Source organism: Diceros bicornis, chromosome 14 (genome assembly GCF_020826845.1).
Source record: "Diceros bicornis minor isolate mBicDic1 chromosome 14, mDicBic1.mat.cur, whole genome shotgun sequence".
Lineage (NCBI taxonomy): Eukaryota > Metazoa > Chordata > Mammalia > Perissodactyla > Rhinocerotidae > Diceros > Diceros bicornis.
Genome location: NC_080753.1, coordinates 28270868 through 28283416, shown reverse-complemented (window position 1 = coordinate 28283416; position 12549 = coordinate 28270868).

Sequence of the window (12549 nt, the reverse complement as noted above, 5' to 3'; positions counted from 1 at the left end):
GGACAATTACATATGATTCAACCTAACAGATCAAATACACAAGAAAATATGGTAGAAGAAAGAAAAAGAAAGGAATGAAGAAAGACGGAAGGAAGGAAGGAGGAGAAGGCGGAGAAGGAGGCAGACCCCACCAGAAAAAAATCTGAAATACGACTATGGGGGGTTTAAAAAGACATGTTAATCCTTCACTCCAAGATGGGTATTAAATATAATTTTGGACAATTAGCTTCTTTATTATTCAACTACATACCCTCTGGGAAGTATCATATTCTACCATACAAACTTATCTAACATCTTCATTCTTCCAACCTTGTTTTCGTGGCACTAAACCTAGATTCCCTTTGCATCACAGGCGAGAAATTCAGAAGGGTCTTAGAAGAGATTTTGGCAAGCACCTTTCGACAGGTTTTTGGGGAAACTCGGGGTCACGCTATCCAGGGAGTTCTGTTTTCCTGTGGCGTTTTTCTCGCCGTAAATTCACTTGCATCAAGTTGGGGCGTTAGGGAGCAGGTGGGGCGGGTTCCTTCACCTCTCGGAGCCTCAGGTAACTCACCTGTGAGGTGGGGCTGGCCGTGAGGATCAGACGGGGAAGGACACGCACGGGGAACGGCGCTCGAGCAGCAAGAGTCACTAAGTAAGACAATGTAGTCACCGAGTGGCTCTTAACGAGCCCAGCCCCAGCAGCTGAGGAGCGATGCGCCTGGGTACCCTTCCCTTTCCAGCGCCACCTCCCCGGCTCCCGGCGGCCCCCGCGGTGGGCGTGGCCCGCTTCCCAGAATGCCCCGCAGGTCGGGCCCGGTCCAGGCGGCAGTGAGCGGAGGTGCTGTCTCTGGGTGTCTTGGTGGGGGGACCCCAGCCCCAGCCCCACGGCGGAGGGCCCCCACCATGCCGCCAACCTCCTGCCACCTCCTACCGCGCATCCCACTCGAGCAGCATGCACACCTGCTCACCGCACACACCTGCACACACAACACACTCTGCTTTTGGCCCACAAATGACACTCCCTCACACTCAACAAACTCAACCATGGCACGCGCTCGGAGCATGCGCAAAGCACAACATGACTGCATCTGCACACAAACGCACGTCTCACGCCTAACATAGAACTCACAACATATGCACAGGGTTCAGTCTGCTGTCCAAAGAAGAGAATACCTCCCGCAACACGCCAAACACGGCACACACAACACACACACATTAGCGCACCCCACTTACACATGCACACACTAGAAACACTATGTATTTGCCAAGAGACTACACGAGTCACTCACACCCACACACGGAGTTAGACTTCGCACACACACAGCCCTACGCGCTGTTCCCTCCTCACACAAATGACATGCATACGTTCCACACTACACAAAATACAAAATATACACTTAAACCTCCGATGAGAAAATGCACATTCGTTGCACACAAACCGCATGTGTGCATTGCCTATACCATACTAAATCCAACACGCTATCCAAGCCCTACGCATATGCATGTTACAAACCCATGCACACATCATGTCTTCACACACTCAGCAACATACACCCAAGGTGCAAAACCCAAATGTACCAACGGATCCACACTACACCCACTGTGCACAAACACGAATAATCACACACATACCCACCCCTCGGCACACTGGACATATGTATAACCACACCAGACAAAACCACACCCATACCTGAACCACACAATGCCTAGGTACACCTACGGTGACCAGCCATCTTGGAAAGCCCAGAACTTGCTTGGTTTTAGCACGGACAGTCCTGTGCTCTGAGAAACCCCTCAATTCTGGGCCATCCAGGGCAGTAGTCACCCCCACACATGGTTCAGATGAATCAGACCTGGACCCCTAAGAGATACCACGGATAAAATCTGAGCTGCTCTGGGGGCAGTGAGATTAGGGGTAGAAGTAGCCCAGAGCTAAGGGGATCCAGGTGTGGCCCTCTGAGCACCAAGTCCTCTACCCCTCTTGTCTGTAGGGAGAAATGCAACTAGGGAGGAAACGCCTTAAAAACGAAGTTGTTGTCAGCACCCTCCAAAAAAACGGAAAAAGGCAGAGAGGCTCACACCTGACTTTGGGGTTTTACCCTTGGCAAAGCACTTTTACTGAACTTATCTGCTGCTTACAAAAACCTATGCGGTAGGTAGTGGAGGTGCTATTATGATAATGATGCCAGAGGAACACAGGCACCTGCTTGAGGTCACACAGCACAGTCAGCCAGAGCCAGTCTGGAAGAAGTCCTATCTCCCTGCTCACCACACCCAGGCTTCCCCCCTCCTGCCAGCTGTCTGCACAGCCCCCCTCGCTCCCCCATCCTGGCTGAGACACCGTGGCTAGAATCAAGAAACCACCTGTCTTGAGCCACCACCTTCAAAAGCTTTTCATTCCGTCCTAATGGAGCAAGGCGCCCTCAGGGTGGATTAGGCCTCCGCCTCCCTGTTGGGGTTTAAGGTACATCAAAAGAGCTCCCTGCACCAAAATCTCCCTCGCAGGCCCTGTCTGGTAGCTTGAAATCACACCAGGAGAGACTGATTTTAGGTAAAGCATTGTGCTTCGAAGGCCCCTGCTCAAAATGCACCTATATTCCTGGGAGGGACTCCCACGCTGCAGCCTCCAGCACCTTAGCTGGCATTGTCTCCCCGTCACTCTGTGCATTGCAACAGACATCGCCTAATGCCAGCTTGCTGATGCAGCAGGATTGTCTCTAGCAAGTCCTGAGGGAATGGGGCACAGAATGGGGAAGTTTGATCATGGCTGAGGGAGGGTATGAGAAGAGTGCAGAGTGACTTGGAGAGGGGAAAACAGGATAGTAGAGGTAGGAGCGTTGAGAAGGATGGGGACGCACCCTTGGCAAGAGTGGAAGAGACCCTGGGTCTAAGAAGGAAGGCAGAGGGAATGTTATGAACTTTCCAGAGATGCCAGGAAGTAGAAGACAGTCAGGTGTATAGGGTGGGCATGTGGGGGATGGAGCTGGTGGGAGGGGGCTTTTGTGGGGAGGCCCCTGGGAAGGGGACTGCTTATGGGGGACAGTCTGGTTCATTGCTTGGCAGCACCCTGAGCAGGACACTTGAGCAATCACAGATTATTCCTCTGGGGAAGTTGCAGAAGAAAGGGTACGGACATGGGAAAATGTTTGTGATGTATTGATAAGTGAGAAAAAGGAGGTTACAAAACAAGACAGAGAGTGGGATCCCTATTTTGTAACACCGGCTGGAAAGACACCAAGACGTTAGCCGTGGTTATCCCTGCTATGGTGAGGATGACTTGCATTTCTTCTTGGAGCCTTGCTGTATTTTCCAGACTTTCTACAATGAACTTGGAATATGATTTTTGTATGCACCAGGAAGGGTAATTTTAGAAGAAGATTAGTTGACTATTTATTGAGTGCTTATTAAATTCTACAGTGTTGGCACCTCACGTGATGCAGAGAAATGTAAGCCATGGCCACTGCTCTCAAATTACCCTTAAATCCAGCATGACACAGGGGTAGAGTTCTAGAATCAGACCCCCTAAATTCAAGTCCCTCTTCTGCAGCTTCCCAGCTGTGTGATCTGGGCAAGCGCCTTGACCTTTCTGTGCTTTGGCTGTCGAATCTGTAAAATGGGGATAATGGTGGTACCTGTGAGGATTAGTTGAGCTGATGCATGTGAACACAGAAGAGCAGCTGCCACAGGGTAATCAGGACCTGTGTGAGCTGTGACTGTTATTAGTGGTTAAGAGCTTTGCCTCTGGAGCCACCCTGTCTGGGTTCAAATCCTTCTTTGGTCTCTGTCTGGCTCTGGCACATGATTTAATCTCTATCTCTACCTCAGTTTCCTAATCTTTAAAACGGGGATGAAAGCAATGATGGAGTTGTCATAAAAAGTAACAGTAACTACGGGTAAAGTGCCTAGAACAGTGCCTGGCACATAGAAAGTGCTCAATAAATGTGAGCTGCCAGAATACTAATTATTACCGTTACTATTATTACTGTTATATGGGGGGGGCAGGAAATGGGGGTGAGGAACCACCCAAACACCCTGTGTAGAGCCAGCAGGGGGTCTGGGATGCATGAGCCAGGCTGAGCTGGGCACTGCGGGATGGCCCCAGCCTCTCTCTTGCCTCTCCTGCGTCCTCCTCCTGCCCAGGTGACTCTGGTCCTTTAGTTTTGGCCCCAGATGCCACTCCTTGCACGTACACAGCTCCCTGCCTGATCCTTATTTAGCCGCTCTCAGAGGTGGATATGTGGTGACGGTGATGAAGGGGGCTTCCACAATTCTCATTTGCCTGGGGAGTGTGCTGGCGATGTTATATTTATAATTGTGTCTCCTCTTTCTTATGGAAGATTTCCATCATTGCATAAATTTCTGCCCCACCTGGATCGTCCCTTGGTTTTAGGAAAGGGACTCCTTATTCAGATTTCCAAGGCCCCTCTGCTGATATCCAGCTCCTTTCTTTAACTGGGCCTGGTCCCCAGACACCTAGCTGGGTGGTATTTTTGTCCAGGTGAGCCTGTTTTCCTTTGTTCCCAGTGCATAGTATTTCATGTCTCCTCTTGCAGCCACAGCCTCTACTTGTCACCATTTGGGCTGGTAATATCATGAATGAATGAGTGAATGAATGAATGAATGAATGAATATACTCTGGGTCTGTTTTGATCTCAAGGAAACCCAGCAGGGAAATGGCTGTCTCCTGGGGTGGAGCAAAGTCCTTGGCAGACAGGGGAAGCTGGAAGGCCTTTTGAATCTAAGAAGCCTCTGAAATCCCAGTTGTTGGCAGCTTAGGCACGCAACTACAAGTCTAGTTGGGAAAATGTGTTAAGTCTGGGGAGTCAACCAGACACTGAAATGGATGAACAGTCACAGGTCAGGGAGAAGGGAGCCCTGTCCTACTGTGTTCTTGATTGACAGCTTGTGTTCCCCTTACATTTAGGCTTTATTAATGCTGCTCTGCTGGTCCACTTTATTGAAGACTTATGTTTTTATTTAAAAATGAGTGAAATCAACAGGAGAGGAAGGCTGCTTGTTGCAATGTTAGGCAGGAACTCCCAGTGTCCCTCTGGCTTTCTGGACTATATTTGGGAGGACTTTTCTAGGCTGTGCTCAGAACCTCGCAATTTATCCCACACTACACTCCTTCCTACTCTTTGCGATTGTTTCATGTGCCCCAACTTTGTCTCCTCTGCAAGTGTGAACTCTAGGAAGGTGGGGCCATCCACATCCCTGACAAACACTCAAAGCTGAAGAGTTGAGGTGTTAAGTAGGTGTGATGGTTAATTTGTGTCAACTTGGTACCCAGTTTTTGGTCAAACACAAGGCTAGGTGTTGCTACAACGGTATTTTTTAGGTGTGATTAACATTTAAATCAGTACACTTTGAGTAAAGCTGATTACTTTCCATAATGTAGGTGGGCCTCATCCAATCAGTTGAAGGCCTGAGAGAAAAGACTGAGGTTCCCACCACCCAAGAAGAAATTCTGCCTCCAGACTGCCTTCAGACTCAAGACTGCAACATCGACGCCTGCTGAAACCCCCAGCCTGCCAGCCTGCCCTACAGATTGTGGATTTGCCAGTCCCCGCAATTGCATGAACCAATTCCTTATAAGCAATCAATCTTTTTCTCTTTCTCCCCACTCTATTGGTTCTGTTTCTCTGGAGAACCCTAATACAGTGGGTCTGAATGTAAGTTGTTTTCTTGCTTGGAAAACTCATTCTTTTTTTTGTGTGTGTGTGAGGAAGATCAGCCCTGAGCTAACATCTATGCCAATCCTCCTCTTTTTGCTGAGGAAGACTGGCCCTGAGCTAACATCGGTGCCTATCTTCCTCCACTTTATGTGGGACGCGGCCACAGCACGGGCTAACAAGCGGTGAGTCAGTGCGCGCCCGGGATCTGAACCCCGGGCCGCTAGCAGCGGAGTGCGCGCACTTAATCGCTATGACACGGGGCCGGCCCGGAAAAATCATTCTTAATGTGAATGACTTTTCATGGTGTAAGTGGATGAGCAGGCACGGGTGGTCCGGGAGACCTCAGCAGGTCTTCTCGTCTCTCCCTCCGCTTCTGAGCAGGCTTGACTCAAACTCTCCGTCACAAAAAAGCATTAGGGATGAACATCTGATTCCTCCTCTGCCACCCGCCGTAATAGCAAAAGACTGGAGAGAGCCTAAACATTCATCCACACCGTGGAGTACTCTGCAGCAGTGACAAGGAACTGGGGGCGTTCTCTGTACCGATGTGGAACAGCTTGAAGACAAATTTAGTGAATAAAGCAAGGTGCCCAACACAGTGTTTCCCTCCGGGCGGGTGAAAAGAATACATACATATTTGCTTACAGGTCCACCATCCATCCTCCACAATTCCAAAATGCAGAAAACTCGGAAAAGCCAAAGGCTTTTCTTTGGTTTGTGGCAAAGGTATTTGGTAGCGAAACCAGAGCTGAAAGGCTGTGAAGCCATTTGTAGTTATTCTCTCTGTTGGTGTGAAAACCTTACACCTCAGACCTGGGTGACCCATCGTCCTGTTTGCCTAGGACTGAGGGGTTCCTTGGGCATGGAACTTTCGGTGCTAAAACCAGGGTGATGGGTCATCCTATACAGAGCCTATGGAGGTGGGGGTTGTTACAGAATGTATGTTATACACACCTATTGCCTGTCTAAATTCTGAAAAGTTCTGGATTCTAACACCCATCTATCCCCAAGGGTTTTGGATGAAAGACTGTGGACCTGGATGCTTACAGACTGTCCTGGAAGGAGACACAGCAACCAGGCACAGCCTCCAGGAAGGAAATGGATGGCTGGAGGGCAGGGGCGGGAGGGAGAGCTTTCACTGCATATCATTGTGCCTCTTTCGACTGTGAACCATTTGAATGTATTATCTCCTCAAAAAATAAATACAGGTAATTATGGAAAAACAGAACTCTGCACTTTGACTAAACTACAAATAGAATCTTACAGATTTTTGAAAAAATAAGTTACTGTGCTGCTGTTATTGATGCTGTCAAAGCAATATTGTTTTTCTGAGTCTGCTGATTCTACTGTGTCCTGTCCTCAGAGCCGCTTCATTTGTTGAGCCCGGGTTTGGGGGTCAAGAGATTTGGTTTTAGTTTTCTAGGCTGAGCGCCAGGTAGGTCTCTCCGGGAGCAGCAGGTAGACCCTGGCTCTGGTTTCAGCAGCATGCTCTACGGCCCCAGGCGATTTCTTCCTGGTTGTAGTTGTTATTATTATTTTGAAAAATCAATATCAATCATGCATAGCAAGCAGAAACAGGCTGGGTGAGCTGAAAAATGCCCCCATGCTCCCACCTTGGGTCTCTGGGTGATATAATTAGCTGGTTTTATCCAGCGGTGAGTGGGCGGCTTGCTCCCCTGGCACCCTTCGAGGCAGAGGCCAGGGGATGATGCAACAAAAGGCAAGCCCGGGCAAGGCCAAGCCTGAGCTGTGCAGGCCAGAGATGCTGATGCGATGCACTGGGGCGGGGAGAGGGCCGGAATGGATGGGGGCGAGTTTCAGGGCTGCAGGGGTGTGGGGGACCTGGCTGACCACGAGGCAAAGCTGGCCTTCTGCTCCCTCAGCCTTGAGCTCCCACCCTCCTCCCCCAAATCCTGGCTCCCTCCTCCCTTTCCCCTCTTAGTGACAGAATCTATTCTTAGTTCTCTCATTCTCACGGAGATGGAAGGGTCTGCTGAGAGGTGAGAAAGGGGGCCCAGTGGCTGGACAGAGTAAATCAGAGTTCCCAAAGCGTGAGGCAGGAGGGTGGGGAGATTTCCATCACCCGGGGAGGTTTTTCAAAATACCTGTACACTTGTGTTGCTGGCTGGCCCTCGCCCAATTTTGATGTGGTAGGTTCACATAGGGTCAGAAATTGGAATATGTTTTTTAATTCTGTTAATTATTATTTGAAATGGTATTAACTATTTAAAAAATATTTTATGAGGCCTCACAGCCTGAGAGGCAGACTGTACAGCACAACTCCAGGAGGCGCCGTCCACCCAGACTCAATGGTGCTAATGGTGCCCCTGGAGGTGGGCAACACAGTGGACCTGCTCCTCTCCCCAGAGACCACCACTGTCATTGTTTCTGTGTCTCCTTCCTGAGAGAGCCCATGTGTATGTTGGATCTGAGCATTTTTCAAAATGGGGTTCGCTTTCCTCCCCATCTCTCTGCTGAGAATCACTGAGCTAGAGAGAGGAAGGTCTAGCAGGGGGAGTTCAGGCATCTGCAAGGTGATACAGGAGGATTAGGCCTTCCCTGAAGTCTCACCAGAGCAAGCCCCCTATCCCCACCAGGTCCCAGCTGGGTGCCACATAGCCCATCAAGAACCTGTCAATCTCTGTACCTGCAATGTACATTGCATTTTGGGCAAAAAAAAAAAGGCCGCCTTTTCTTAGTAATCCTCTTGGGCCCCAAGGAGGTTTTCAGATGGATTTGCTGAGTAAGGGATTTTCCTGCATTTCAGTCCAGTGACTTCTCGGCAGACTTTGATGTTGACTAATAAAAACAAAACAAAAGAAAACCAAACAAACTTGTGTACCAGAAAGGGGAAGTTGGATCCTGCTATGTGACTTTAGACAAGTCACACTGTCTCTTTGTGTCCTGGTTTCCTTCTTTGGGAACATCACATCTACCTCGTTTTTTTTAACCTCTCAGGGAGGTCGTAAGATCACGGACATGAAAGTACCCATTTTATAGATGAAGACGTTGAGGTACAGGCTCACACAGCTCAGAGGTGGCGCTGTTCTTCTTCTTGTGGCCAGGTCCAGCGACTGGGCTGGAAAAGATTCTCTTGTGGGAAGAGTGGGGAGAGGAATCCACCTCATTCTCTTTCTGTGGCACAGACAGCTAGCAGGTCATCACAAATCTGTGCCCCATCTAGGGACTACATGGATGCTTTCGCATCCAGGTGGGCCATAGGACAGGTTCTCACCAATGGAAGGTGGGTGGGCAATGATGTGGGTCACCTCTGAGCCAGGTGTGAAGAAATGCACGTGCCTCCTTCACGCTCTTTCTCTTTCCTCCAGCTGGAAGCAGAGATCCGAGGGCCCTAGGATATGGGGAGCCACAGGATGCAAGGAGCCTGAGTCCCCGAATCAACACAGAGAGGTCTGCCCCTCGCCAACCAGAACCCCTCGACTGTACTCAAATGTGAGTGAGAAATAAACTGCTATTGGGCTATCACTGAGATTTGAGAGTATGTTTGTTGCAATGGCTAGCGTCATCCTAACACATACCCCCACTTTTCTCCCTAAGTCCAGCCCTGAGCTGCTCGCAGGCACCCAAGAGGAGACTCGGCAAGTTTCCCTCCCAGCAGGTGCAGGGTTGTTAGAAACCGCCAAGGGCGGGGGAGGGGCATCCTCTGCGCCCGGGCTCTGACTTTGGCTCCGCTGGGCCACCAGCCTTTCAGGCTTAGGAGTTGCAGCTGTTGCATTCCACAGTGTCTCTGGTGGCATTATGACCATGTGTGACACTCAGAGCCATCCTAGGGAAGCAGAGACAAGGACAAGCAGCTGATGGGGGGGGAGAGGAGTGGGTGGGGCTATAGCCAGAGCCTTGAGTCTGCCCTGACTCCCTGCCTATGTCACCTCAGCCAAGGCCCACACCTTCTGGAGCCTCCATTTCCCCATCTGTAATATGAGCCTAAAACACGTGTCCTGGATAGAGGAGGGAGGAGGTAGGGATGGTGAGGAGGGAGATAAGGCATCTGAAATCAGAGGATCCAAACCCAAGACCCTCAGAACTTTGATGTATGCTGGGGCTTTTTCTTGGGAGGGGCTTAAGACAATTTGTTAGAGAAGAAAAAAATGAAAGAATGCATAATTCCTACTCTTTGGGATCATCCAGAGGCTGTTCTGAGCCAAGGGGCCTGGGTAGAGAGGTATCTTGGGGGCTCCGAAGGCCAGCTCAGGGGACTGAACTCCGTGTCTGTGGGCAGTTCCCCTTGCCACCAAGTGTCTACTCTCAGGTGTCACGGTATCTGAAATTCCACCATTCATGCTTCATTCCTTTGGAGTCATTTTTGTTCCTCTACAAAAATGCAAGCAATGATAATCCCCAACATGTGTTCAGTGCTTTCTACTTGTTCCAATAACCCTGAGAGAGGCAGACAGACAGTCAGGCCCAGACACCTGGTGCGGGTGCTTCTCCATCCACTTCTCCCGTGACAGGAGGATTGTGGGCAGTTCTACTCCTCGGTGTGTATCCAAGAGAAACTCTCGTCCATGTGCCCCAGAGACCCGGGAAAGAATAATCACAGCAGCCCTATGCATAGGAACACAAAATCGGAAATAACCCCCATGCCCCTTGACAGGAGAAGGGATCACTGGACTTTAAATAACAATGAAAAGCATGGAGCCCGGTTTTAATTATGGATCGCTGCGTAACAAACCATTAAAACAGAGCGGCAACCCCAGTCATTTATTTGCTCACAATTCTGCAATTTAGGCAGGGCTCAGGGGATGGCTTGTCTCTACTCCATGAGGCTTCAACTGGGGAGGCTCAACTAGGGCTGAAAGATCAGCTTGCAGGATGGGCCCCTCATATGCTGGCTGTCAGCCAGATCAGCTGGAGCTATTGGGAGGGCAGGGCTCGGTTATCTCGGACCGCGTCTTCACATGACTGCTTACAGCACGGGGGTCTCAGAGTAATGCAGCTTCTCACAGGGGGCTCAAGGCCCCCAGGAATGGAAAAGCAGAACTTGCTAGACTTTCTCCAGGCTTAGGCCTGGAATGGGCACAGGGTTACTTCTGTCCCATTCTATTGGCTAAAAGTGTCACAAGCCAGATATATTTAAGGGGAGACAACTACAAAAGAGTGTGAATACCCAGAGACGTACTTCCCTGGGTGCCACAGACTTCCGCAAACCACAACCCCCCACAGCCACGTGGATAAATCTTAGCCACTGGATAACCTCCACATTTCAGTGACTTCACACAGCAAAGGGTGACTTCTTCCTCACGTATCTGTCCTACGCTCTCTGCTCCACACAGCCACTCAGGAACCCAGGCTGGTGGAGGGCCACCACGTTGAGGTGGTGCCATCTGGGACATGAGACTTCACTTCTGCCACAGCCGCGGAGGACAGAAATGCTGGAGAATTCACTTGGCCTCAGCCCTAAAGAGACCAATGTCACTTATGTTCATATTTCATTGGCTAGAACTAGTCACACGACCCTGTCTAAACTGCAGAGGGTGCTGGGAAATGTAGGAGGGCACAGAGAAAAACGGGTGAGCATTCCTGTCTTGGTCACATGTGACAAAACTACTGAAAACAAAGGAAAGTCCAACATAAAATTCAAGATACTGTCTACTTCGGGGTGGGGGAGGAAGGGATCAGGATAGTAGAGGAACTCACCGGAAGGTGTCGGTGATTTGTAATGTTCCAGTTTTTGGGTTGAGCAGTGAATGTTAATTATATACATATATATATATATATATATATATTTTAATGCATGAATGAGTGAACAGACAAATGAATAAATAAGAGAGAGGGCTCAGATGCAGCGGCACTAAAGCCTAACCTCAGAGTGCAAGTCAAAAATGGCCCTTCCATAAATATTGATTGAACTCCGGCTGAGGCTGCTAGGCCTTGAAGGTACAAAGATGAATAAAATATGGCTTATCCCCACCAGTTCCCAGCTCAGAGGATGCCACAGGCATGTAAACCCAGCAGGCCAGCGAAGCACAGTGAGTGGATTACTCACCAGGAGCTCTGGGAGCCAGAGGGAGCCCTGAGAAGGCCTCCCCACAAGGGGTCACGTAGGTTGGGTCATGAAGGATCAATAGGAGTTCAACACGTGAAGAAAGGAGTAGAGATGAGGTAGGTTGGTAAGAAACACTGATTCCAAGAAGAGTGAACAATATGTGCAAAGGTACAGAGAGCCCTTCACTCCTCAGGTGGCCTGTGTTCACAGCATTTCCTCACCACCTTCTAGTCCCTAAATGATCTGATCAACTCATTCACTCTGTGCTGTGCCACCCAGAAGCCTCTGCAGGAGCCAGGCACTCGTTCTCCCCACTGGCTGTTGCGAGTGTTGGCACTGATGCTTCAGCTGAGCCCTTCTTTAGGAATCAGCCTCAGATAAAGGAGCTCTCTTGCCCAAGTTCATGCACCCCTCTGCTCCAGGGACAGCCACATCCAAAAGACTGGTTGAAGCAGGGGTACAAAAGCCCAACCCCCTTGCTTCCATTCAGGGAACTCCTAGCTCAAGAGCTCCCTGTGGGCTCAACAGAGGCCTCTCTGGGGCCTCCAGCCTCCATCTCGGCCCAACTCCTCTCTCTGCCCAATCCTGTTTCCTTTATGGTCCCACAGATGCTGATTGCAAATGCAGTCCCAAGAAACCTCCTTCAAGCAAGTCTCTACTGCAGAGTGTGTTTTCTGGGAAACCTACCTAAGATACCCCAAAGTATAAATGATTACTCAATTCCAAGGGATGCCTTCCCCAGGGACATTTGTAGAGCAATAATAATAACTAGTATTCATGGAGTGATTTCTATGTGCCAGGCACTATGCTAAGCACTTTGCCTACATGATCTTATCTGATGAAGCAAGAATTCATGCCAAAGGAATGAATTTCTAACGGTGAAAT